Below are 23499 nucleotides of genomic sequence, written 5' to 3' on the forward strand. Positions count from 1 at the left end.
GAACCATGTTATAACCCTGGTGCTGGCCTGACTTTAGACACTTATACATTTATCATTCCCAGATTCAGTTTTGAGAGTTAAAAATAAATGTACGATGAGCTGTTTGTTTCTCGGTTGTACATCTTCAGTTCTTCTGAAGAAAAGTATAGCTAAGTTGAACAGCATGTACATCAGGATACAAATACTGTCTGTGCCCTTTGCTTAGCAAAGACTTTCTACATCATCAGACTTGACATGTTTTCACAATTTACTATTTTAGTTCTCAATTGTCAGAGTAGATTAAGAGACAACTAGAAAAACTCTGGTGAGAAGTGCTAGAAAGTCCTGTTACAGAGGCTAAATACTGGGGTATTGAGAAATGATAACAGCTTCTAGAAACCGGCTGGGATATATTTCATCTTGAGGCCATATGGATGCATCAGAAGTGCCTTGATACAAGCGAAAAATCCCCTCAAGGTAAATATAATTTCACAAATGAAAAAATTAGCAAAATATACAGCTGCATGGTCAAAGAAAGTTGTGAAGAATGAGCCTGGATGGACTGTACCACTATGTATCACCTTTTGTTCATACTGAGACTTTGGGAAATTGTGAAAGTCGGTTAGACTATATTATTTGATAATAACCATCACCTGCACCCCACAAGAGAGTCCCATGAAGGCCTGCAACTGAGACTGTATGTACCCACTGAGGTCTAAATTCTTTTGCAGCAAGCATGTGTGTAAACGAGCTTCCTTTGTCCCTTGTCACCCAGCTCTGGATTGCTATTAGCCTCTGTTTTTTATACGCATGCCTTTTCATGTTGGATGCAGAGTGAACTGACAGATTTTCTTTCCATCCGGACTCCATATCTGCTTTGGTGATCTCCTCCATCTCTTCTGTGTCCTTTGCTGAGCTTCAGAAGAGACATACTCTGCTCCATCCTTCACTAAAAATCAATATTACAGAAGAATGATGTAACTAGAACATTTTAGGAACAGGAGTCTTATCATTGTGTTTTAAACAATTTGAATTCTTAGTAACAAAAATTAAGAATTCAAGATAGTTTCTTTAATGAGAAAAGTTACCAATTCCATTTGCCTATCCCACCCACTTGTTCCCTCTAAGAAAAGCTTCCAGCTTGTCTGACTTGGCCTTTGCAGTGGGACTCAACTTTAGCAATTCACTAATCCTATTTTACTTTAAATACTTTTGTCCCTTACTAATGAGCATGTAGAACACAGGAATAACTTCTAAAAATATATCAGTTGTTCAAGCTATTCACTGGAGAAAAATATGAAATACTGCCGTGTGTGTGTGTGTGTGTGTGTGTGTGTGTGTGTGTGTGTGTGTGTGTGTGTAATGCATGCATGTGTATATGTAGAGGGCAGAGTCCAAGGTCGACATCTTGCTTAATGGCTGTCTACCTTATATTTTAAGACTAGGTTTCTCACTGAACCTGGAGCTCAACATTTCAGCTAGACTGGCTATTCAGGGAGACCCCGGGATTCACCTGCATCCCCTGCCCCTGCAGTGCTGGGCTTACAGATATGAGCCATGCCTAGCTTTTACATGAGTACTTGGGATATGAATTCAGGTTTCCATGCTTGCATAGCAAGCACTTTACCCACTGAGCCATCTCCATGGATCTACCATTCTTAAGAATTCCATTCCCTTGTTTTTGTTTTTAGTTACTATGAATTAGTGAATAATGGCTCACTTTTGTAGAAACTTCACTAAACAAGAAACAATGCAAGTAACTGGAGGAGAGTCTTCCCACAATAAAAAGTTAATAATTTCATTAGCCTTCTGTATCAGCCTAACCCTTTTCTTGCTAAGAATGGTAGCCCCAGAGAGATGTCCTCCTCAGCTTCGTGTGCTGCATTCTATCTGGTTTCCAGCCAGTGACACTGTTTTGGCAGGTCTGGAAACTTTAAGAAGTAATGCCTATTTAGAGGTAGTAGATCCCTGGAAAGGGTGACATTGAAGGTGATATCTTGTCTCCAGTTTCCTTGAAGCTACTCCACATCCTACATGCTCCTGCTTCCATGATACTCTACCTAAAGGCATGGAGGCAAATATCTATGGACAAAAGTCTTTAAACCGTGAGTCTGAATAGACCTTTCATATATGAAGCTGTTTCTCGAGTATTAGGTCACAGCGAGGCAGAGAAGGACGCATGTGAGAAATCCTGTGGAGTAGCAAAGGCCTGTGGGACAGACATGGATTCTTCATGTCCATATTTGATAGCTTTATAGTAATTGTTTTTTCTTTCTCTTTTATTTTTCTAGTTTCCTTAAGTCCTCCACTCTGAAAAGAACAATTTGCTTCCATTTTCACACAGGATCACAATTATTTTGGTTTTGTGTAAGTTGCATGTACCTTCACTGTCTCCTTCCCTATATACCAAGGCAGAAACATTCATTTGCAATATACAAAGTCTTATAATAAAGTTGTGAGAGATAATAATAACTGTATAGTATGTGACATCATCTGAAGATGGTGTCATTACCCAGAATGTCATATAAAATATATTTGAAGAAATTTCCCTCCCATCTCACCACTGTGAGAAGTAAATGAAGCTTCAGAGTATGGACTCTGCACAATCGACAGTGTGCACACAAGCAAACTCACATCTCCTAGACTTCCCAAAGTTTACTTTATCAACTAGAAAAATCACTCTACCTCATACATTTTAGCAAACAGATCATCTCCAAAAGCAGCTTTCCTAACAGTACAGACTTTCCTAGCCATGATCCCTGTGGGGCTCTTTGCTTTTTCTGTTGCCTCCTGTGCATCATAATGAATTCATCCTTGCAATCCAGAACTCTACTCTCCTCTGCTAAATGCATCTACCCATTCCCTCAGAACCCTGCTGGGTAGCTGAAGACAATGCAATGAATCCAGATGCTTTGTCTGCATCAGTCACAAATATGATGCTGCATTAACTAGTTGTCTTAGTTTCTTTCCCTGCTGCTATGGTGAAATACTGTCACAAAGCAACTTCAGGGAGAAAAGGTTTGTTCTGGCTCACAGGTAAAGGAACAGTTTGTCATGGCAGGGAAGGACAGGCAGCAGCAGTATGAAGCAGCTGCTCAGTGTGCAAAGAGCAATGAATGTGGACATTCAGCTTCTTTCTCAGCTTTATACAGTCTAGGACCCCTGGCCATGGAATAGTCCTAGCCACACTCAAGACACATTTTCCCATATTAATTGATGTCATTGAGGTAATCCTTCAGAGGCATATCATATACCCAAATATCCTTCCAGGTGATTCTAGATACTGTCAAGCTGACAATTAACAGTCACACTAACCCTTAGAAAGGATATTAGCCTTCCTATGCTTAGGCTTATTGAAGTGAGATGGTCCTAACCTTATATGTGAAGTGCTTTCTCAAATGTTATATAAGTGTCTGCATCCTGGGATAGCTCTTTTTTCATTTCTTTCATACTTGAACATAATTTGAATCCATCTCCTTCTACATAATGTCCCCTGAAGTCATCTTGATTCCTGCCCACCACAATTAGCTTGATGTGGTTGAAAATATGTGGTTGTGGGCACATATTTGTGAATCAACGTCACAGGCCTTCCTTCCTTCCCCTTGTTGAGGCTCACCAACAGTAATTCAGGGGACAATATGCATAACAAATACAACCAGTCATTGTGAGTAATGCTACAGTGAATACAGGGGAGCAGATATCTCCTCCAGATCATAATTTTGAGTTTTTGCTTAAGTGCCCAAATTTGAGATTACTGATGAGGTAGAAGCTCTGGTTTTCATTTTTGAGGAACGTTTACCAAGGTTTTGATAATGAGTGCATCATTCACCTCACATGGTATAAAAATAAATTTCTGGGGCTGGAGAGATGGCTCAGTGGTTAAGAGCCTTGGCTGTTCTTCCAGAGGTCTTGAGTTCAATTCCCAGCAACCACACGGTGCCTCACAACTATCTGTAATGAGATCTGGTGCCCTCTTCTGACATAAAGGTGTATATGCAGGTAGAACACTGTTTACATAATAAATAAATCCTTTAAAAAATATAAATAAATAAATAAATAAAGTAAATAAGTAAATAAATAAATAAATTTCTCTACATCCTCTGCAATGCTATCTGTAGTTTTTTTTTTTTTTATAAATTTCCTAATGGGTGTGAGATGATAACTTGTTGTCAACATAACTAAAGTCTCCCCGGTTACCAGTGATGGTGAACCAAAGGTGTTGCTGGAGGGCTTCTCTCCAGGTTCCCCAAGCCCCGCAGTCCCACAGTCCACGTATAAAATAATCACTCAGACGCTTATAACACTTATAAACTGTATGGACATGGCAGGCTTCTTGCTAACTCTTCTTTGATCTTAAATTAACCCATTTTCATAAATCTATACCTTGCCATGTGGCTGGTGGCTTACTGGTGTCTTCACATGCTGCTTATCCTGGCGGTGGCTGCAGTGTCTCTGTCTCCGCCTTCCGCTTCCCAGAATTCTTCTCTCTCCTTGTCCCACCTATTTCCTGCCTGGCCACCTACTTCCTGCCTGGTCACTGGCCATCAGTGTTTTATTTATATAGAATGATATTCACAGCATTTCCCCTTTTTTCTTTTTTTAGAAAGTAAGGTTTTAACTTTAACATGGTAAAATTACATATAACAAAACAATTATCGAGCAAGAATTACAGTTAAATTATTATAGAAGATGTCCTATCTATCTTATATTTGTGAGTTTAAGGTTTTATATCTAACTTATCTTTTGTCATAACTGAGGAAATTACAACTATCTAGTCTTTAACCACATCAAAGACCTGAGAAGGAACATAATGGTACCTGAGAAATGGTAGATGGATGCAAGCAACTTTCAGGAATCTTGCAAAAGTAGACCAAGACAGCTGGCAGCCTGGACAGTCACCTAATGTTTCTCAGCATTGTTGGTGCATTCAAATTGGCTACAGGCCTAGAGTATCTGACAGACCATTTTCAGAAGCAGGATTTCTGAAAGACCATCTTACCCTGTCTTGGCAGAGTACAGTGGTCGCTTTCCTTGTGTCCCACTTGTCCAGAAAGGACAGCATTGCATTTGTACTGTCAGCCATCAAGGCAAGGGCAGTTCTTTGCCCAGTAGGCCATTTTGTGCCAAAAAGACAAACTTCCAAATGGAAATGTCTTAGAAGCCCAACATTCTCTCGGGATCAATTGGTGCAGCCAGGAGCAATTGTGTCTCACGTCAACAGAATTTTAAGTTATTTAAATGCCATATTCTCTAGGTCTATGAAGTGTTTGAAGATTACCTATCTATCTGAAATATATCTATGTATACCTAGAAAACTTAACTAACATGGCTACAGATATGATTATCATAGATGACTAATTATTAATCTATTATTTAATTATCCATTACAATTTTAAATGAGTTACATAAACATAATACCTCAAACAAGAATAGAAATATATATATATAGTATAACAAAATTAACTTCAAGTTTGTATCAATAAACTAAAATTTACACCAATGTAAAACATTTTAAACATAAACTAAAATCTATACCAATGTAAAACATTTTAAACAAGTTGTTCTTTAAAAGTAGATTCATTAATCTACCCTTTTATCTTATCATCTCTATATCCTCCTATATATCTATATCATATCTCCTTTTCTTTTTTAGAAAAAGATCACATTTATAATCAACCAGTTTTAAATAAAAATGTTGGTTTTTCTCTGTCCCACACCAGAGGGCTCTTCTGATTTGGGACACAAGAATTTCTTAACCATTTTTTTTAAAGCAATATGTCTGGGTTTAGAGGGGGAGTGAGCCAATTCCACCTCTAAAGCCAGCTTGGTATATTTGGGAATTTGGGCGTAGCATCTCTTACTACTTCCTGCTGGAGGGGGGCGCTGTATCTTATGGGGACGCAAAGAAAATTTTAGGCCTATGGGGTAGTCCGTGAGGCTGTATTGTGTGAACCAGTTGCCTTGAAACCGCTCTGGATGTTGGATCATCTGGGCCATGGTGTCATCGGAGACCTTTCAGGGGGTCTTGGCTGGTGAAACCTGATGTATCTTAATCTGGAACAAATCCACAGCCTCTGGCTTTCTGTGGAAATAAAAGCAGAACCTCTTTTCCAAAGCAACTTATCCTTAAATCCAAATTTTGAAGTCAAGGTACCTTTAAAATATACATTTTGGCATAACTCAACAGCTTTTGCAATCAAATGTTTTTTTTCAGTTACGAATATCAAAGACAACATAATCCAGATTCTCTGTGTGGTAGCCATCTTTATGTGGCTTATGTTTTATATTACCTTGAGCCTATTGCTTTAAACTGTACCATTCTAAGACTGAAACGGCGCTCTGGTTGCTGTCTCCGACCACTTCAGCTTCCCAACATGGCGGTGGTACGTTTTCCGCCAGCTCTGGGAGTCATCAAGTCTCAGAAATAGTGGGTCTAAGCTTTTATCAAAGCAGCGTGTAACCCAGAAACCTCTTTTTTTTTTTTTTTAAATACTAGTAAAGACTAAATCTACCACACAGCTTAATGTGCCACTGGCAGACACCTCATTTTCGCCATACTGCTGGTCAAACGCACACGCCAGGAACCCGCCAGTGTTCAAACCTGCGTTTTGCGGCGTCTAGCTGCCCGTATGAGACAAGAAGCAGGAACCTGGTTTTGGCTCTGTTTAGAATTGGTTATTAAATATTCTCAGGTTTAAGGTGGAAACTCGAGCCGTTGGGCGCCATTTGTTGCTGGAGGGCTTCTCTCCAGGTTCCCCAAGCCCCGCAGTCCCACAATCCACGTATAAAATAATCACTCAGACGCTTATATCACTTATAAACTGTATGGCCATGGCAGGCTTCTTGCTAACTGTTCTTTGATCTTAAATTAACCCATTTTCATAAATCTATACCTTGCCATGTGGCTGGTGGCTTACTGGTGTCTTCACATGCTGCTTATCCTGGCGGTGGCTGCAGTGTCTCTGTCTCCGCCTTCCGCTTCCCAGAATTCTTCTCTCTCCTTGTCCCACCTACTTCCTGCCTGGCCACCTACTTCCTGCCTGGTCACTGGCCATCAGTGTTTTATTTATATAGAATGATATCCACAGCACAAAGGTCTGTTGACCATTTGTATGTCTGAAGGAAATATATGTTCAGTTCCATTACCTATATTTTAATCAGACTGTATCTAGTTTTACTTTCCTTTTTTCCCCTGTTGAGCTGAATATTACTTACACGCCTTGGAAATGAGCCTTTCATGAGACATATGGTTTACAGATGCTTTCTCTCATACCATAGATTGACTTTTACCTTGGCTGTTTACTTTGATGAGTGGAGCTTTTTGGTTTCATGTAATCCTGCTCCACTTTTCCCTTGTCTGGATTTCTGGCAACCTATTCAAGTCACTATGGAGACTAAAAGATCTGTATTTTCTTCGATGACTTTTTAGCACTTCAGATGTAATGTTCATGTCTTTATTCATATCTCCTGAGTTCTTATCTGGTATAAACTGGGGTCCAGTTTCATTCTTTTACATGGAGATGTACAGTTTGCCTTTCAGTAGTCACATAAGGTGCGATTCTTTCCCATTTGTGTTCTTGGCATTGTTGCTGAGGACCAGATGACAATATATTATCTATAGCACTAGAGAATCAATGTCCTATCACCTAAAATGCCACTACTTAAGGACACAATCCCCTCAATTTTTATAAAAGGAGGTGAGTTCTACTAATTGAAAATCTGAGATCTGAAGAATGCTAGAGACAAAAGTTCCTGTTTTATTAAAAGCTAGCAAAGAAGAATAAGCCTCTCATCTTCAGGTCTAGCCCCATTCACCCTCTGTAGATTTATTCCTCTTATCCCTTCATAAAAATGACAGATGTTCATTGTCCTGCTTCAGGTCAAGAAAAGCTGCTGCTGCTGCTTTCATCTAGCTGTAGTATTGATGGACATAAGCTTTTGACTAAGTTCCAAGGAAAAGGAGGCAGGGGACAAAGCATGGATCCCCCGAGCTGGCACTGCACTCACAAGACACACGTGTTGTTTCAAGTAATCTTGGGTTGTAAAGCCAATTAATATATTGGATGTGTTTAATTCAAAAAATTTACATAATTTCCTACACTCAAAGCTGAATTCTAATTTTAGAATTTTGATGACTTAATAAAACAATTACCTCAGACTTATTGCTGCTTGTGTTTTCATTTCATTACCTAAATAGCGATGCAGTAATTTAGGATGCTTTGATAGCTTCGGTGTTACATAAAACAAAGCCTGTAGTTTTCTCCTTGCTCTGCTTCCTATTCTAAAGGATTTCCCAAACATCTCAAAAATTCTTCCAGATTTTGCTATTCCTAAATGTAATTTTTAGAGTTTTAAATCTTGCTGCCAAATTTGTTTCTTATAGGAGAAAATAATTTTAAAAAAAATTATTAAAGGTGTTGCCCCCTGTTCAGCTATCAGTAGTATACACACTCTGCCTTGAATTTTGACACATGATCACCTGGCCATTAAGGCAAATAAAGATCCATTTTCCCCATAAGAAACTGAATCTATATGGGAAAGTAATTTCCAGATAGAAGGTAAGAGTGCATGCACAGGGCAGTGTTTCTGTTAGCAAATATTAGCCACCTGTTCCCATAGTTGATAGAAAGCCCCACCAGAAGCTCTTTTGAAGGGTTTTGACAGCTTTTGCTTCATCTCCCTTGAATCCCTCCTTTTCTAAAGTTTCCATCTGTCTTCCGTGCTATTCCATTTAAGTTGTCAGCTATGAGACTATGGGTGATTTGGGAGTGGGACAGGGGTTTTTAAAAAGTCAACTCTCATAAATAAAAAGTAAAACTTAATGTATATGTAAAGGGAAATATTTTTGCAATTTAATTTTATTTAAGTCACTTTTAAAGCTCATATTAAAACAAGTTAAATGTGAAACATGGTTGATATGGCATATAATAGAAGTTATGTTAAATACTTAGAATTAATTATGATACTTGTAATTATGCATCAGTGAAAGACAAACCATCTTGGTCACAGATAATAGGAAATAAGAAAGTGTGAAGGACAGCGTGCTTATTCTCCCTTCTTGAAAGCCAAATTCCACTGAGAACATCCTCCACTTGATGCCTTTCTATTCACCATCTCTTACAACCAGTTTCAACCAGTTTTCCGTATTCTTTAACTCTGCCTCATCACCGCAGGCACACTTCATGACTTATTTGTTACTGGGAAGCAAATTTCCCACCTCCCCAAACTAATGTGAGGGTCCCACGCTTTAACCACGAGATCAGGGTAGATTTTGGCAGGGAAGAGAAATGCTTGGATTTCCCTCTCTGTGTAGTGGCTGGTGAGCTCACTGGGGTTGTTACCACAGTGGGAATGACTCCACAACAGGCAGTCTGAACTTCCCCAGCTGGGAGTTTAGTCCATTTGAGCAGCTGAAAGAAAATACTGGACATCAATGGAAGTGCACTTGCCTACCATGTAGAAAGCCCTCAGTTTGATCCTAGCATGAGGAGAGAGAGAGAGAGAGAGAGAGAGAGAGAGAGAGAGAGAGAGAGAGAGAGAGAGAGATTGAGAGAGAATATCTGAACAGATGAACAGAGGGTTATTTCCTCACTGTTCTGATGGCCATGAAGCCTAAGAGCAGGGAACCAGTGATTTGGATGTATGCTGAGGCCTGCAGCCTCCAGAGGAGAACACTAGGGACTGATGTTGGGAGAAGCAGAAGAGGAAATTAGCCAAATATTACCCAAAAATCCTTGTTCCTCCTCATAAGGGAGAGAGCCATCATGTCCTCATCATCTTAAAGCCTTGATACTATGAAATCAACATCACCAGAATTTTGGAAGAAATAATGTTAAAATCTTAGAAGGGGCTGAAAAAGAACCAGCAAGATCTCAGGCAGATTCTCACGGAAGCAGTGGGAAGGGATACTTTGCTGAATACTGCAGGAGTGGAGAGAATCAGCAGATAGACGGGCAGTGGTGGATTCAAGTGCAGTGCCAAGCAGGACAAGAGACCCTTTTCTATGAGTAGCAAGGGCCCAGGGACATCAATAAAGGAAATGCTTCTCTCCTAGTGCTGTGAAACAAAAGTTTTTAAACAAAAATGATGTGGTGCTGAGTAAGGGTGCCCAGGCATCCAGATTCAGCAAGAGGAGAAAGGAAAAAGGAGGAGATAGACATGCTGAAATCGTTGAGGATTTTTTTTTTCACTTAAAGGGGTTTGAAGAAGTCTGGATAGGACTGAGAAAATTAAGGCCTGTAAAAAGCAAGCTTAGTCACAGACGTCCTGCAAAATGTTTGGTGCTCAGCATGAGCTGAGGCCAGTGTGGGAGCAGTAAACTGAGTTAAGATGTTTGCTACCTAAATTGTGAGGACAAATTTAAAACTCACTGCACTGCAAATGGGGAGACAGGAACTTGGAAGGCATCATCGTTTGGCACCTTCTCTGCCAGATGCAGATCCACAGGTGGTAAGCGCAAGCAGCAACGACCAACAGTGTCCACTCTGTAGGTCTTGAGCAGGTGCTACACAGTGCCTCAGGTTTAAAGAAGAGGAACTGAGGTGTGAGGAAAAATTAATAACTAGCTTAGCCGAGTTCTATGTCTTTAGACATACAGAAACAAAAACACAAGGCTGCTTTTCCAGGTAGCACTCACATGTGAAGAGGCTGGAAGGAAGGCTGAGGCGTGAGCCGGAATGAGCACCGTGGGGAAAAGCTCAAGGGAAGACACAGTTAAATCCTCAACTGGAGCACAGCTGAAATGACTGTTTTCAATATGAGCCTTGTCGTTCTTTTATTAAATAATGAGCTCTCTCTAAGATAATTGAGTTTTAATCATCCAAGAGGTATTTGTTGAGGGCCTAAATCTGATCAATTCAATTTATCCAATTAAGTATTTCCTGACAATTGGCTATGTAACAGCCATTGCGCCGAGTGCTGGGAATAGAGTGGGGAGCTAGATCTACAATCTACAGTTACATCCCTGGTGGGACTAAGGGATGAAGAAAGGAAGGAAAGCTTAAGGAAATTGTGGCTGTCATGAGATGTGTAAGAGATCAGAAAGTGCAAGGCTGTGAGGAGCACAAAACAGGCCCCAGCTGGGACAGTCCCACCTAAGTAAGAGTACTCCATTGGTTGTGTGTGTGTAAAATAGGACAAGCTCATTTTTTTTTTTTTTTTTTTTTTTTTTTTTTTTTTGGTTTTTTCGAGACAGAGTTTCTCTGTGTAGCTTTGCGCCTTTCCTGGGACTCACTTGGTAGTCCAGGCTGGCCTCGAACTCACAGAGATCCACCTGGCTCTGCCTCCCGAGTGCTGCGATTAAAGGCATGTGCCACCACCGCCCGGCGGACAAGCTCATTTTTAAAGACATTAGCTCACACATAAAATTCTAATGGTGAAGGAAAACATGATTTTTTTCTCTTACTATTTTTTTTATTAAGAGATTTTCTATTCGTTTTACATACCAACCACAGCTTCCCCTGTCCTCCCTCCTCCAAGTCCCCAACCCACCTCACATTCCCATCTCCTCCAAGGCAAGGTCTCCCATGGAGAGTTAGAGCCTGGTACATTTAGCTGAGGCAGGATCAAGCCCCTCCTCCCTATACCAAGGCTGTGCAAAATGTCTCACCATAGGCACTAGGCTCCAAATGTTTTGATACGTACTTTATACAAATGTCAATCACCTGTCATTGGTTCGTCAAGCTCCGTGTAATAGATGTATATATTATCATAGTCTGAAGTCACCTATTAGTAAGAGAAACCCCAAAACATCTTGCTCCTAGTTAAGTGTAATTTAGTACCTATTAGTTAACCTCTGAGGTTAAAAAAAAAATCTGAAATAATTCATAGTTATCATAGACTTCTTGAAAATCCAGAGTCTGGTCCCTTGTGACATGGGATCCCTTACAGTGCTACTTCTAAAGTTTCATGTTTTACATTATGTACTTGTTTGGTTGCTTCATTGGTTAGTTTGGGTTTTTGAGACAGGATCTCACATAGCTCATTAAATCCCCAATTTACTATGTAGTTTAAAAAAACTTTGGGGCCATGCTCTTCCTGCCTCTGCCACCCAAGTGCTGCATTACAGGCATGTGGAGGCATGTTCAGCTTCCGTCTAGTTCCTGGTGGGACAGGGGATCAACCCAGAGCGCAGCGCACTAGGCATATGTGTTCATTATACCCAGCTACTGCCCTAGGCCCCAGTGTCATATTTTATACCATGTTAATAACTATGTAAAAGAAACAAAAACTTACTCTAGTACTGAAACAAAAGATCATCATGTTAAAGGACCTAACATTTTGTCCTTTCTATTATGGCAGACATTGCATTTTTTTTATAGTGAGTTTTAAATACAATATTGCACTAATGTTCAGAATTAATTTATTGAGAATTTTTGCTGACATCTGAAATCCAAAATATGCCAGTTTGAACCCTTAGCCTTATAATTTAGCAACATAATTACTTCCATAATTAGGAAATACAGGAAAGTGCCTAAGAGCTAATAATTAATAAAAGTGCTAAATTCTATAGTGTGTGCAACACTATTGATAAATAAGAAATTCTTACAATATACTTTCATGAGAGAGGATAAATTAACAAACAGGCAGGATAAATTAACAAATGCTGGCCAGTGAGCTCATGGGGCATCCAGGCATGAGGATGTCAAGTACATCCTCAGGTTGAGGCACTGAAATTTGTTTTTGTGACAGTCTTGCTATGTAACCCTGGCTGGCCCTGAACTCCCAATGTGAACTGGACTGACCTCCAATTGGTACTAATAACAATCTTCCTGCCCCTGCCCCTTACCCTGAAAGTTCTTGTCCAGTGGAAGATTGAATCTCAAAAGCACCAGGCTATCCCCAAAGAATAAGAAGCCACAAGCAGAATGAATCCTTAACATTCAGTGTGAGCACTGAGGAGCAGAATTCTGTCTCCTCCGCACATGCATTAGAATAAAGGAGGCACAGGGGTTTGCGGGAAATTTTTACCCAAGGATTTGCTCTTAAGGTGAATTGGAGAAACATTACATAAAAGGCAAAGAGAATTAAATTCAATTTTAGCAGTTTATACTGCATTCATCTTCTAAATATTCATTTTTCTATAACCCTGAATGAACACATTCATAATTTCTAATATGTTTATGTATCTCCCTTCTAACACTTTATTTTCATTTATATTCCTAATTTATCTTAATGTGCTTCTAACTGAAATAGACTTATATTACTTTCCCCCTCCCTTCCCTCCCTCAAGCCCCTCCTAGCTGACCACCCTTGACCCCCTCCCATGTCCCTCCCACACTCTCAAGTGGACAGCCTCTTTTTCCTTGACTATTACTATGTGTGTGTACACACACAACCTGCTGAATCTCTTTTGTTGTTTATGTAAATATGCTTTCAAGGCTGACCACTCTGCATTGGGCAAGCAAGAAGGGGGCTCATCTCTTGGAGAGGCTAACCTTTCTTTCTTTCTTTCTTTCTTTCTTTCTTTCTTTCTTTCTTTCTTTCTTTCTTTCTTTCTTTCTTTCTTTTCTTTTCTTTTCTTTTCTTTCTTTTCCTTTAAAAGTTATTTCCATTACCAAGTTCCCTCCCCCCTATATGGAGCCTGAGCAAGGTATGCCTCCATAGGGAATGGGCTCCAAAAAGCCAGTTGCCTGACGGTCTTTGTCTAGCAGTAGTACACAATGAAATTTTCCCCCTCCCGCCTTTACATGTCCATTGATATTGCCATTGTTCTGGTCTTCTTTGTGCAGTCATTTCCAGAAGAGACTCTTTCACAGCAGACATCTGGCTCTTACAATCTTTCTACTGTCTTTTTCAAGTTGTATCCTGAGTCATAGATGCAGGGGTTGTGATGTAGATGTACCCATTGGTGCTGGGCTCCCCATGATCAGCTGATTTCTGCATTGTGTCCAGTTGTGGCTTTCTGTGATTGTCTGCATTTGCTGTCAAGAGGGGCTCCTTTGATTAGGGATGGTAGCTATACTTACCTGTGGGTAAGAGGATAAGATTTAGAATGATATGTATATATACATTATATATGTATATATAATGGCTGGATAATGCTGAAGATATATTGTATGGCTGCACCCAGGTGCCACAGTACATTAAATAAAAATCCCAGTGCCAGATGTATGATACTTACTTATGAAAATGTTTGTCAAGAAAGTTGTGTGTGTGTGTTTGTGTGTGTGTGTGTGTGTGTGTGGTGTGTGTGTGTGTGTGTGTGTGTGTGTGTGTGTGTGTGTTAAGCCACTAGGATTGACAATGCTCCCCATAAGAACCATAGACTAACAAAAACCCCTTGTATTAGGCAGGAAAAATCTCGTTTCAAATGGTTAGACAGGGTAGTCCAAGTGACTCCCAAAACAATATAGGTTATCAATGTAGTCCCCGGTTGCCTTTCAGGGGTTTGGGGCAGGCCCCTATTGCAGAAGGCACCTTACACTTAGCACACAGGATTCAGATCATTCAAGCTGGATCTGACCTGAAAGCCCCTTTCCTGTAGTCCAGCTTCTATAGTTCTACAATATAAGCTGACAACAGGGCAATGCAATAAAACAGCAGTACGCAGCTACCACATATATGAACCAAAGACAGTTAACAGCGCGGCGCAGTCTGCATAAGGGTGCAAGAAATGGCACTCGAACATCAGTTGTAACCAACAGCTACCTAACTAGGCTTAAGACCCACTCAACAGTAGAGAACTCATGCCTGACGCTGGAAATCTACCCAACTGCCCAGGGCTAGTGAGGTCATTAACTTATATTTTTACCTGGTTCACAATGTAGTAGATTTTTCTATGTCTTTTTCATTTACCTTACACTTTGGTTAACACTTCCTCCATGCCCCCATGCCACCCTTGCTTAAGCTTGTCCACTCCAGTTAGCTATCTTTCATGGTGGCAGAAGTAGCTACATAGGCTTCTGTAGAAAAAAAGACATCAGTCATCTTATCCAGCTGTGAACCCTATGAACTATAATGTCAACTTGATAGGCTACATGTGTCCACTGGTATTGTAGGAGTAACTAGTCATTCTGGGCTTGGATTTCAGACCCACTCCATAATGTACTGTAAACTCAGTCAAAAACCCATACTGGGGAGGTCATGGGCCCTAGTGAAGAACTTACTGCTGCTTTTAGATAAACTGATATAGTACCAAACTATCTTCTAAAGAGTTATCTTTATGCCACAGATAAGTGCTTCTCCAAGCTCAGAAAAACATTTCTTTACAGAGGACAATGCTGAATGCAGAGTCATGGTTGCTCAAGGTAGAGAGAATAAGTGATGGCTGAGTGCTCAGCCATAAACAAAACATTTCTGTCACCCACTCTAAGCCTCAAAGAACACTGCAGAAGAGGGAGTAGAAAAAAATGCAGGAACCAGAGGGTAAAGAGAAGGCTGTGAAATGCTATCTTCAGAGCATGCCACAGCCATTGCAGAGATGATTTCACCGTGTCAGCAAGGTTTCTTTAACTGGGCCCACAAAAGATTACACTTATCAAGAATCAGCTATGGATTAAGAAGGAGCTCCTTGGACCTGGACACTACCTTGCTGAACTATTGACTGCTGGTGGATTATTGGTGTAAGACATTCATTTTCTCTAGTTGTGACCCAGAGGTAATCACACCTGGTTCTATGGATAGCTTCAAACTCATAGTTATAGAAGACAACCTTGTTTAAAACAGTGGGGGGGGGGGGTCACAAAAACAAAGACATGAATATGGGAAAGGGATTTGTAGGTTAGAAAGAGCCTTTCAAGGATGGGAGGAGAAAAGGGAAGGTAGGAGGTGAAAGTGATTAGAATGCATCATAAACATACATGAAATTATCAAAGAACAAATTTAATGAAGAATATTTTAAATATTTTAATAAAAGTGATATAACTAAGCCTATTGGTTATAATTTTAACACAATTTTAAGTGACTATTTTTAGCCTAGAATTTTTACATTGAAATCTAATATTTTTACATTGAAGTTTATCTTCATCACTTCTCTATTGCTGTGATAACACACCATGACCAAAGCAGTCTACAGAAAAGAGCATTTAGTGGAGTCTTAGAGTTTCAGAGGGTTAATCCATGATCATCAGGGAGGATAGTATGGCAGCAGCAGGCAGGCATGGCACTGAGCAGTAGTTGAGAGCTTACATCTTGATCCACAAACACAAGGCAGACTGAACTAACTGAGAATGGCACACCTCCTTTAACAAAGCCATACCTTTTAATCCTTCTCAAACAGCTCCACCAACTGGGGACCAAGTATTCAAATATAAGAACCAATGGGGGCCATTGTCATTCAAATCACAATAGACTAGGACAGTTGGGATAAAGGATAAGCCACTACATCAAAGGATGACCCAAATGCAATGGTCTAACCAACCTGGGAGCTTATTTCTTCTTTGTGTAGTAATTGAGAACAAATACAACTATATATAGCTACTTCAGCCCAGCATACTGGGTGGCCACTCACCTTCATTGATTATTTTTATGACTTTAATTCATACTTCACTGGTAACAGCCTAGTTATGTGAGCATTGACAGCTACAATGGAGTATAATATATGTTATCTCTTGTTGGACAGAGGCTCAGTCATGATTAGCATCTATAGTATTGCTTTAATATTTTTGTGTCCATTTGCTTATTATATTAGAATTTATATTCTTTTTCTTCACCATTATCTGGTGCTCCACCTATACAACATCATAGGATATAAAGTGAGTGATATGAATATGGTTGTTTATTCCATGTATAATCTGTGAACATTAAACCAGGTCTGCAGCAAATCATATAAAGAGACAATGCCAAAAATTTATCACAGACTCTCTTCATAAGCTATTCTACAACTTTGTAATGAATTTGTGAACTTAATTATAGAGGTATTAATTACTAACTGGAATAACAGTTATGTATACTCTATTCAACAAGAACGGGGATAGATCAAGAATATTAAAGTCATACATAGATAATGAATTTTAGACTTGATTTCAAATGAGATCTGTGACCTAATTTATAGAGACCAAAGTAATAACATGAAGGTTACACATACTTAAAGAAATTGCCCAAATTAAACAGCTAAAATTAACACCTCGCGTTTTTTCCCTGATTACTTTTGGTGGTAGAATTTATTTGATTAGATTAGTTGGGGAATTTGAGATTTCTGAAATTTCTTGACTGGTTATTTTTATCTTTGGAGGATTTGGAAGTCTAATAAATGGGACAAAAATTAGACCATATGAGTCACTGATGGAAATGAAATTGGGTTTTAAATCATTGATGAAACTCCAAACTGTAACAGTTGCTGCAAAACCTGTTTTATCTCATCAACTGTGTCTGGTATGTGTCCTCGTCAGCTGGCAGCAAAAACTCAATGTCAGAGCTTTTCCCATGTTTGCTCATAAGAACTCTTAAAACTTTTTAATATTGAGGACCCCAGGCTGGCAAGATGACGGAGACCTGGCTGGTAGAGGAGCTCTCCAACGTTAGTTTGATCCCTAGGATCCACGTGGTGGAAGGAGAGAACTCCTTCCAGGCCATCTTCTGACCTCCACATGTACTTCCCAACACATACACACTACATTAAACAAACAAAAAAATAAATAAATGTGATAAAACTTTGAGAACTAACAAGACTGCTCAATGTATAAAGGAAATGACTGCCAAGACTCCCAACCTGAGCAGGGTCCTCAGGATCTACACAGTCAAAGGAAAAAAGACTTCCTGAAAACTGTCCTCTAACCTCCACACACACTGGGGTACAGATGCACACATGCATACACAGACACACAAATGAATAAATGAAAAGTAAAATTGCCTGGCATGTTCAAAGCCCCGGCACCACATAAACCAGATACAGTGATGTATGTCTATTACCTGATACTTGGATGGTGGACATAGGAGGGTCAGGAGTTTTAGACAATAGTAAGTTCAGGGCAGTCTGGACTAGATGAATCTTGTCTTTAAAAATGGGGTATGTGTGATGAGACAGCTCAGCAGGTAAGAAGGACTTACTGTTCAAGCCTGACAAACTGATTCTGATCCCGGAACCTATATTAAAGGGAGAGGGAGAGAAACAACTCTATAAAGTTGCCTTCTGACATCCACATGTGCACCGTGCCCATGGGTACACACCATACAAACAATAACCATAAATATTTTCAAAGATCCTAAAGGGGTTTTGTTTATAAGAACTCTGCCTTTCAACGTCTATCTTATGAGAAAGTAAAAATTGAGACTTTTAAATGCTTAATTTAATATTTTTTATTAAATTTCTGTTTGAAGGGCTGGAGAGGTGGTTCACTGGTTAAGACCTAAGTTTGTTTACTGGTACCACATTGGGCTGCACACAGATGCCTATAACACCATCTCCAAGGGATCCAGTGCCCTCTCCTGGCCTCTACAGGCACAGCATGCACGTACACATACCTACATAGAGGCACATACATATACACAGTTTTTAATAGAATTTTTTAAATTATGTTTAATACAATTGTATATTATATAAAATAACATTGTTACTTTGTTTAAACAATAATAGATATGTATTTCTCTAAAACAGAGACACATATGTAAAAATAGTGTTCTAATTTGATTCTCATGCCCAGCCTAACAGAAGGTGTACGGTCTTCAGCATTTACCCTGTTGTGGTGTATTATTTGGTGGAGGAATATGACTAAAATAGGGCCTTATAAAAATAGTTAAAAGGAAAATTGTGAGGATGACGCCTTGCATCCTCCCTGGCTTTGGACTTGGGGTTCCTGCCTATCTCTTGGATGGGATCAACACATTCCATAACCAGGAAAGAGCAATTCTGAGTCTTCGGCAATGGATGACTCCAAGATTTAACCTTGCTAGGACTTTGAACTTTAAAGAGAAGTTTTTTAAAATCATGTCTGGGAGATGGCACCCTGAGACTATTTTAAACAAAAGAAAAGTCCTCAAAAGCAAACTTTAGAAACGGATAAAGGGAGATAGAGGAAGAGATTTTTTTTTTTAAAGGTAATATTAACCATGAGTAACAGCAACTGAAGAAAAGCAGTAGCTAAGGACAGAGGAGAATGATGGTCGACTTGTGCTTGCTCACGTTTTTTCAGCTTGGCAGAGCTAGAGTCGTCCGGGAGAAGAAAACCTCTGTTGAAAAAAAAAATTCTGCCAACTGGGAATTCAAGGCCAAAGCACCAGGAAATATGGATGCTGAGTGAAGGCTGCATCCTTTAGGAGAGAGGAGTGTCGTGTCCTCACATGGTAGAAGGAGGAAAGGCAGAACAAATGAACACCTCTATTGAGCCCCTCAGCAAGGTGCCAGTCTCCCTCAGGAGGCAGCAGCCTCAGGACCTGATCTTCTTCTTAAGGCCACCATGCTATTAGCACCTGTGCTTTGGGGGATCACATTCAAGACATAGCAGTTTTCTCCCTGACAACTGGTAGACATTCATGTTCATTCAACATGAACTAGTAGGCCAGAGTAACAACAGCACTTTAGAGATGGCGAGAGACCAGTCATGAGTCAGCATTGGGATACTTGTGACATTTGGAAGATCTGGAGTAGCCATAGCCCTTGTCAGGTTTCAAGTTCATGCACTGTGAATTGAGAAGCTAAGAAGCAACATATGCAAGCATAAATAATAGCCCTAAAGCCAAAATATTGCAAAGAAAAATGGAATGCTGTGCTAAAAACAAACAAACAAGGTGATATAAAAGGGAAAACAAAAGAATGAGGAGCGGGCTCCAACCGAGGAGGGTGGAGAGAGGTCAATACAGAAGCAGAAGGAGGAGGGGGAGGGGCAAATAATACCAGCCTCAAGGAATCATATTATTTTATCATGTCCTCAAATTATGTATAATATGTGTGTGTAAAAGGCCATGCATGTGCACACACACACACACACACACACACACACACAAATATATACACACTCATATACCACATACACATATACATCCACCTATGTGTTAGTGGATAATATTTTAACTAGGCAAAGATGTGTCATATTTGTTTATGGTGCAGAATACTACTTTAATTGTGTAAAGGTGTGTTACATTTCTTTATGCTGCATTTGTCCACTTATATAATGATGTGTTGCATTTGTTTCACCTTGCCTGCCCGAGGCACCTGATTGGTCTAACAAAAACACAAATGGCCAATAGCTAGGGAGGAGAGGGATAGCCAGGGCTAATGGACAGAGAATAAATAAAAAAAATGAAATAAGGGAAGAAGAAAGAAGGGAATGAGGGAGAAAGAGAAGTGGCTGCTGCCAGCCAGGCAGCCACTAGCCAGCAAACACAGAGTAGGACATACAGAAAGAATGTAAAGCCCTTTATCAAAATGTAGATGAAGAGAAACAGGTTAATTTAAGTTAAAGAAAAAAGCTAGCCAGAAATGAACATGAGCTGAAGTTGGGCATTCATAACTAATATTAAGTCTCTGTGACATGATTTGGGAGTTGGTTGGTGACCCAAAAGAAAAAGCCTTGTACACCCATGTGTGTGCATGCATACATACATACACAAAATAAGATGAAATTATCAATGTCTACGCCCTAGACTCACCATAAGAACCTAATGAAATAGTGTTTCAGAGAGCCTTGTCACTCCCATTAAGTCACACCTGCAGCATCTCTAGTGGACAGCAGTGACATTTGCAGTTGCACCATTTGGATTTGCTGTTATTAAAAGTGCAAGGTGTGTGTCCTATTTCTTTTCTCTAGCATTAATTTCTACTCTCTCTAACTGTGATTTTGCAGTCCTCATTTATAGTGTTACTCGGTGTGGTGTTTACATTGTATATACATTCTAATAAGTACACAGTAATGGGTAATGTTAGTTCCTCTCCCTAGATCACAGCAGTGGTCTTGAAAACATTACAGTTACTAACCTGGCAAGCCTATGCTGAGTCCCTTAAGCCCTGCACAGAGACTTAAGGACATAAGGTTATGTTTGGGGAGCAGGGGGGTGTGGTTGTTGTTGTTGTTGTTGTTATTGTTGCTGCTGCTGCTGCTGTTTTGGTTTGTTTGCTTAGCTTCGTGCATTATCACATCTGAGTTGAAATCTGGGATGTATTTGGGAAAGCAACCTATCTCATCTTAAAATTCTTCTAATGTGTGAGGGTCTGGACTGTGATGCTACATTGTAATCCATACATAGCCATACTCTTGGCAAAACATGAGTGAAAATCCACAAGCCAAAGAATGATGCCATAAGGAAGAAAACTTCAGTGGTTGTGCAATGTCTACTGATTTCACTTCCAGTTTGGTTCTGTTTTCCTTTACTGTGACCTAAGTAAGCCTCCATCTGCAGGACTAACATACATCTAGGCTCCCAAAACCCAAATTAAGAATGCCCTAACTTTTCTTTCTTTTTTGTTTTCTAGAATCCTCCTCATCTCTATTTTCAGAAAATCTACCTTTGCTTCCCACAGCACAGCCTCTTGCCACAGAGGAAGCTCATCTACCCTAGCTGTTAACTGCCAGACTAAATCCATCACCCTCTCCCCTGCGAGCGTTTTTGCAATGCTTTGTTTCCTCAGCTCACACTGAGACCTGCATCAGCTTGTAGAAACTGCTCTTTCCCAGGGGAAGTTAACCTGAATTCCATGTTGAAGTCTTAACACTGTTCTGGCTGATTGATGCTTTATATTTCTAACATTCTCTTAACCTCCTTTAGAGCTGTAGGCTCTTTGCATTGCTGTAAAGATAAGGATGCTAATGTAGGAAGCACCCCTTGCACACTGGTGCAGTTTTTATCATCTCTGTTTTTCCTTTCCGTCCCTGGGACAAATGCCTAGACAAGGAGGTCTTTTTTTTTTCCTTCTTCCTAAAGACTTTTCAACATATTCAACATATTCAACTATCAATCACCAATCCAGTGTCACTGCTAACATTATAAGAGAAAGGATGCTCTGGGCTAGGGTAAAGTTCTCCAACTGATTGGGAGATCACACGTCAACAGCCATGCATCTGTGGACATGTCAGTCTTATTTAGCTCAGGACTTCCAGAGGCAGGGCAAACACCAAGCACTTTCAGTGTCCCCACCATCAAATCCCCATCCAAAATGTATATAATACAAGTTCATGAACAGTGACTAAAATAACTCCTCATTCTGTGCCTAGATATCAAGTATGGACTGTTATTTATCTTTAACAGCAACTCAAATTCACATTCCTATCATCCAACTATGTCATCAAGGGAAAGAAAAATGTCTCTGAAAGTCATTCTAGGGCTGGAGAAATGGTTCAGCAGTTTAAGAGACCTGGGTTCCATTCTCAACATCCACATTGTGGCTAATATTGTGTCTGTAATTCCAGTTCCAGGGCGTCTAACATCTTCTGGCCATTGTGGACACCAGGCTGGCATGTAGTCTATAGACACACATTCAGACAAAACGCCCATACATATAAAATAAAATAATAGTAATTTATATATTTTAAAGAAATATGATTAAAAATAGAAATCTATTCTAAGATTTTAAAGAAACTGGAGGTTTTAAGTGCTCTGCTTAGAATATAAGATTTAATAAAACCACAAAGTGTAAAATAAATTATTTCTGTAACCTAATGTTATTGCTAAAAAGAGACAAGAGGAATATTCAACTACAATAAAAGGTTCAATCATTTCCATTTCATCTCTTTAAAATGAACATTCTTTTTCATCAGATATATGCAATTTAGAACTAATTTGTTCCTCAAAATAGCATCAATTATAATATTTTAACCAAAAATTATGTAATACACTAAAATTATTCAATGATATTATAAGTTTAATAATCCCAAATATATCTAATTGCTAAGTTATGCCTTCGTAGTTAATACAGTTATTATTAAGGTCATCATAGAGACAGAGATAGATACAAATAGATGACAGACAGGTAGATGATAGATAAATATTATGTGTATATAGAGATAGTCTATACAAATAAATTGCTTCCTCTTCAAAATCAAAAGCACGCACAGGGAAAAGAAAACCTATTTATAATGCTGTCTCTACCTTTTGAGTTTTCATAACTGCAAATGACCATTTATATTAAAAATATAATCTATTGGCCTTTTCTTTACTGTGGGTTCATCTAGTTTATGCCAGCCATTTGCCCACACATTTCATTAGAAGAAATTTTATTAATTCTTTTCATGGCCCTTAAACTTGAAAATAAAGATTAAATTTACTTTTCAAATTGAAACACATATAGCACATTAAGTCTGTCTCTCCTATCTAGCAGACAAGGTGGGATAACAATTTGATGATGGCAGATAAGAACAGAACTTCTCAGGAGGTCAATGTGAGATCTGTAACTGGGATTAGCAAGATGGTGCGTGTTCAATTATAGCTAATGCCAGCAATGATATGAGCATTTACACAATAAAAATGTTCTCTTTTGTTGCGACTTCTTAGTTTGACAGTATATCACCACCTGTTACAAGTGTATATGAAGCAATGAAAAGAGAGCTTCTACTATAGAATAACAGCAACATCCCCAAAGTGGTATCATCCATTATCACTGAGGTATTTTGTCCATACTACCCTGTAACACTCCACCTAATTCTAGGCCAG

The sequence above is a fragment of the Peromyscus maniculatus genome, chromosome 7 (genome assembly GCF_049852395.1).
Source record: "Peromyscus maniculatus bairdii isolate BWxNUB_F1_BW_parent chromosome 7, HU_Pman_BW_mat_3.1, whole genome shotgun sequence".
NCBI lineage: Eukaryota > Metazoa > Chordata > Mammalia > Rodentia > Cricetidae > Peromyscus > Peromyscus maniculatus.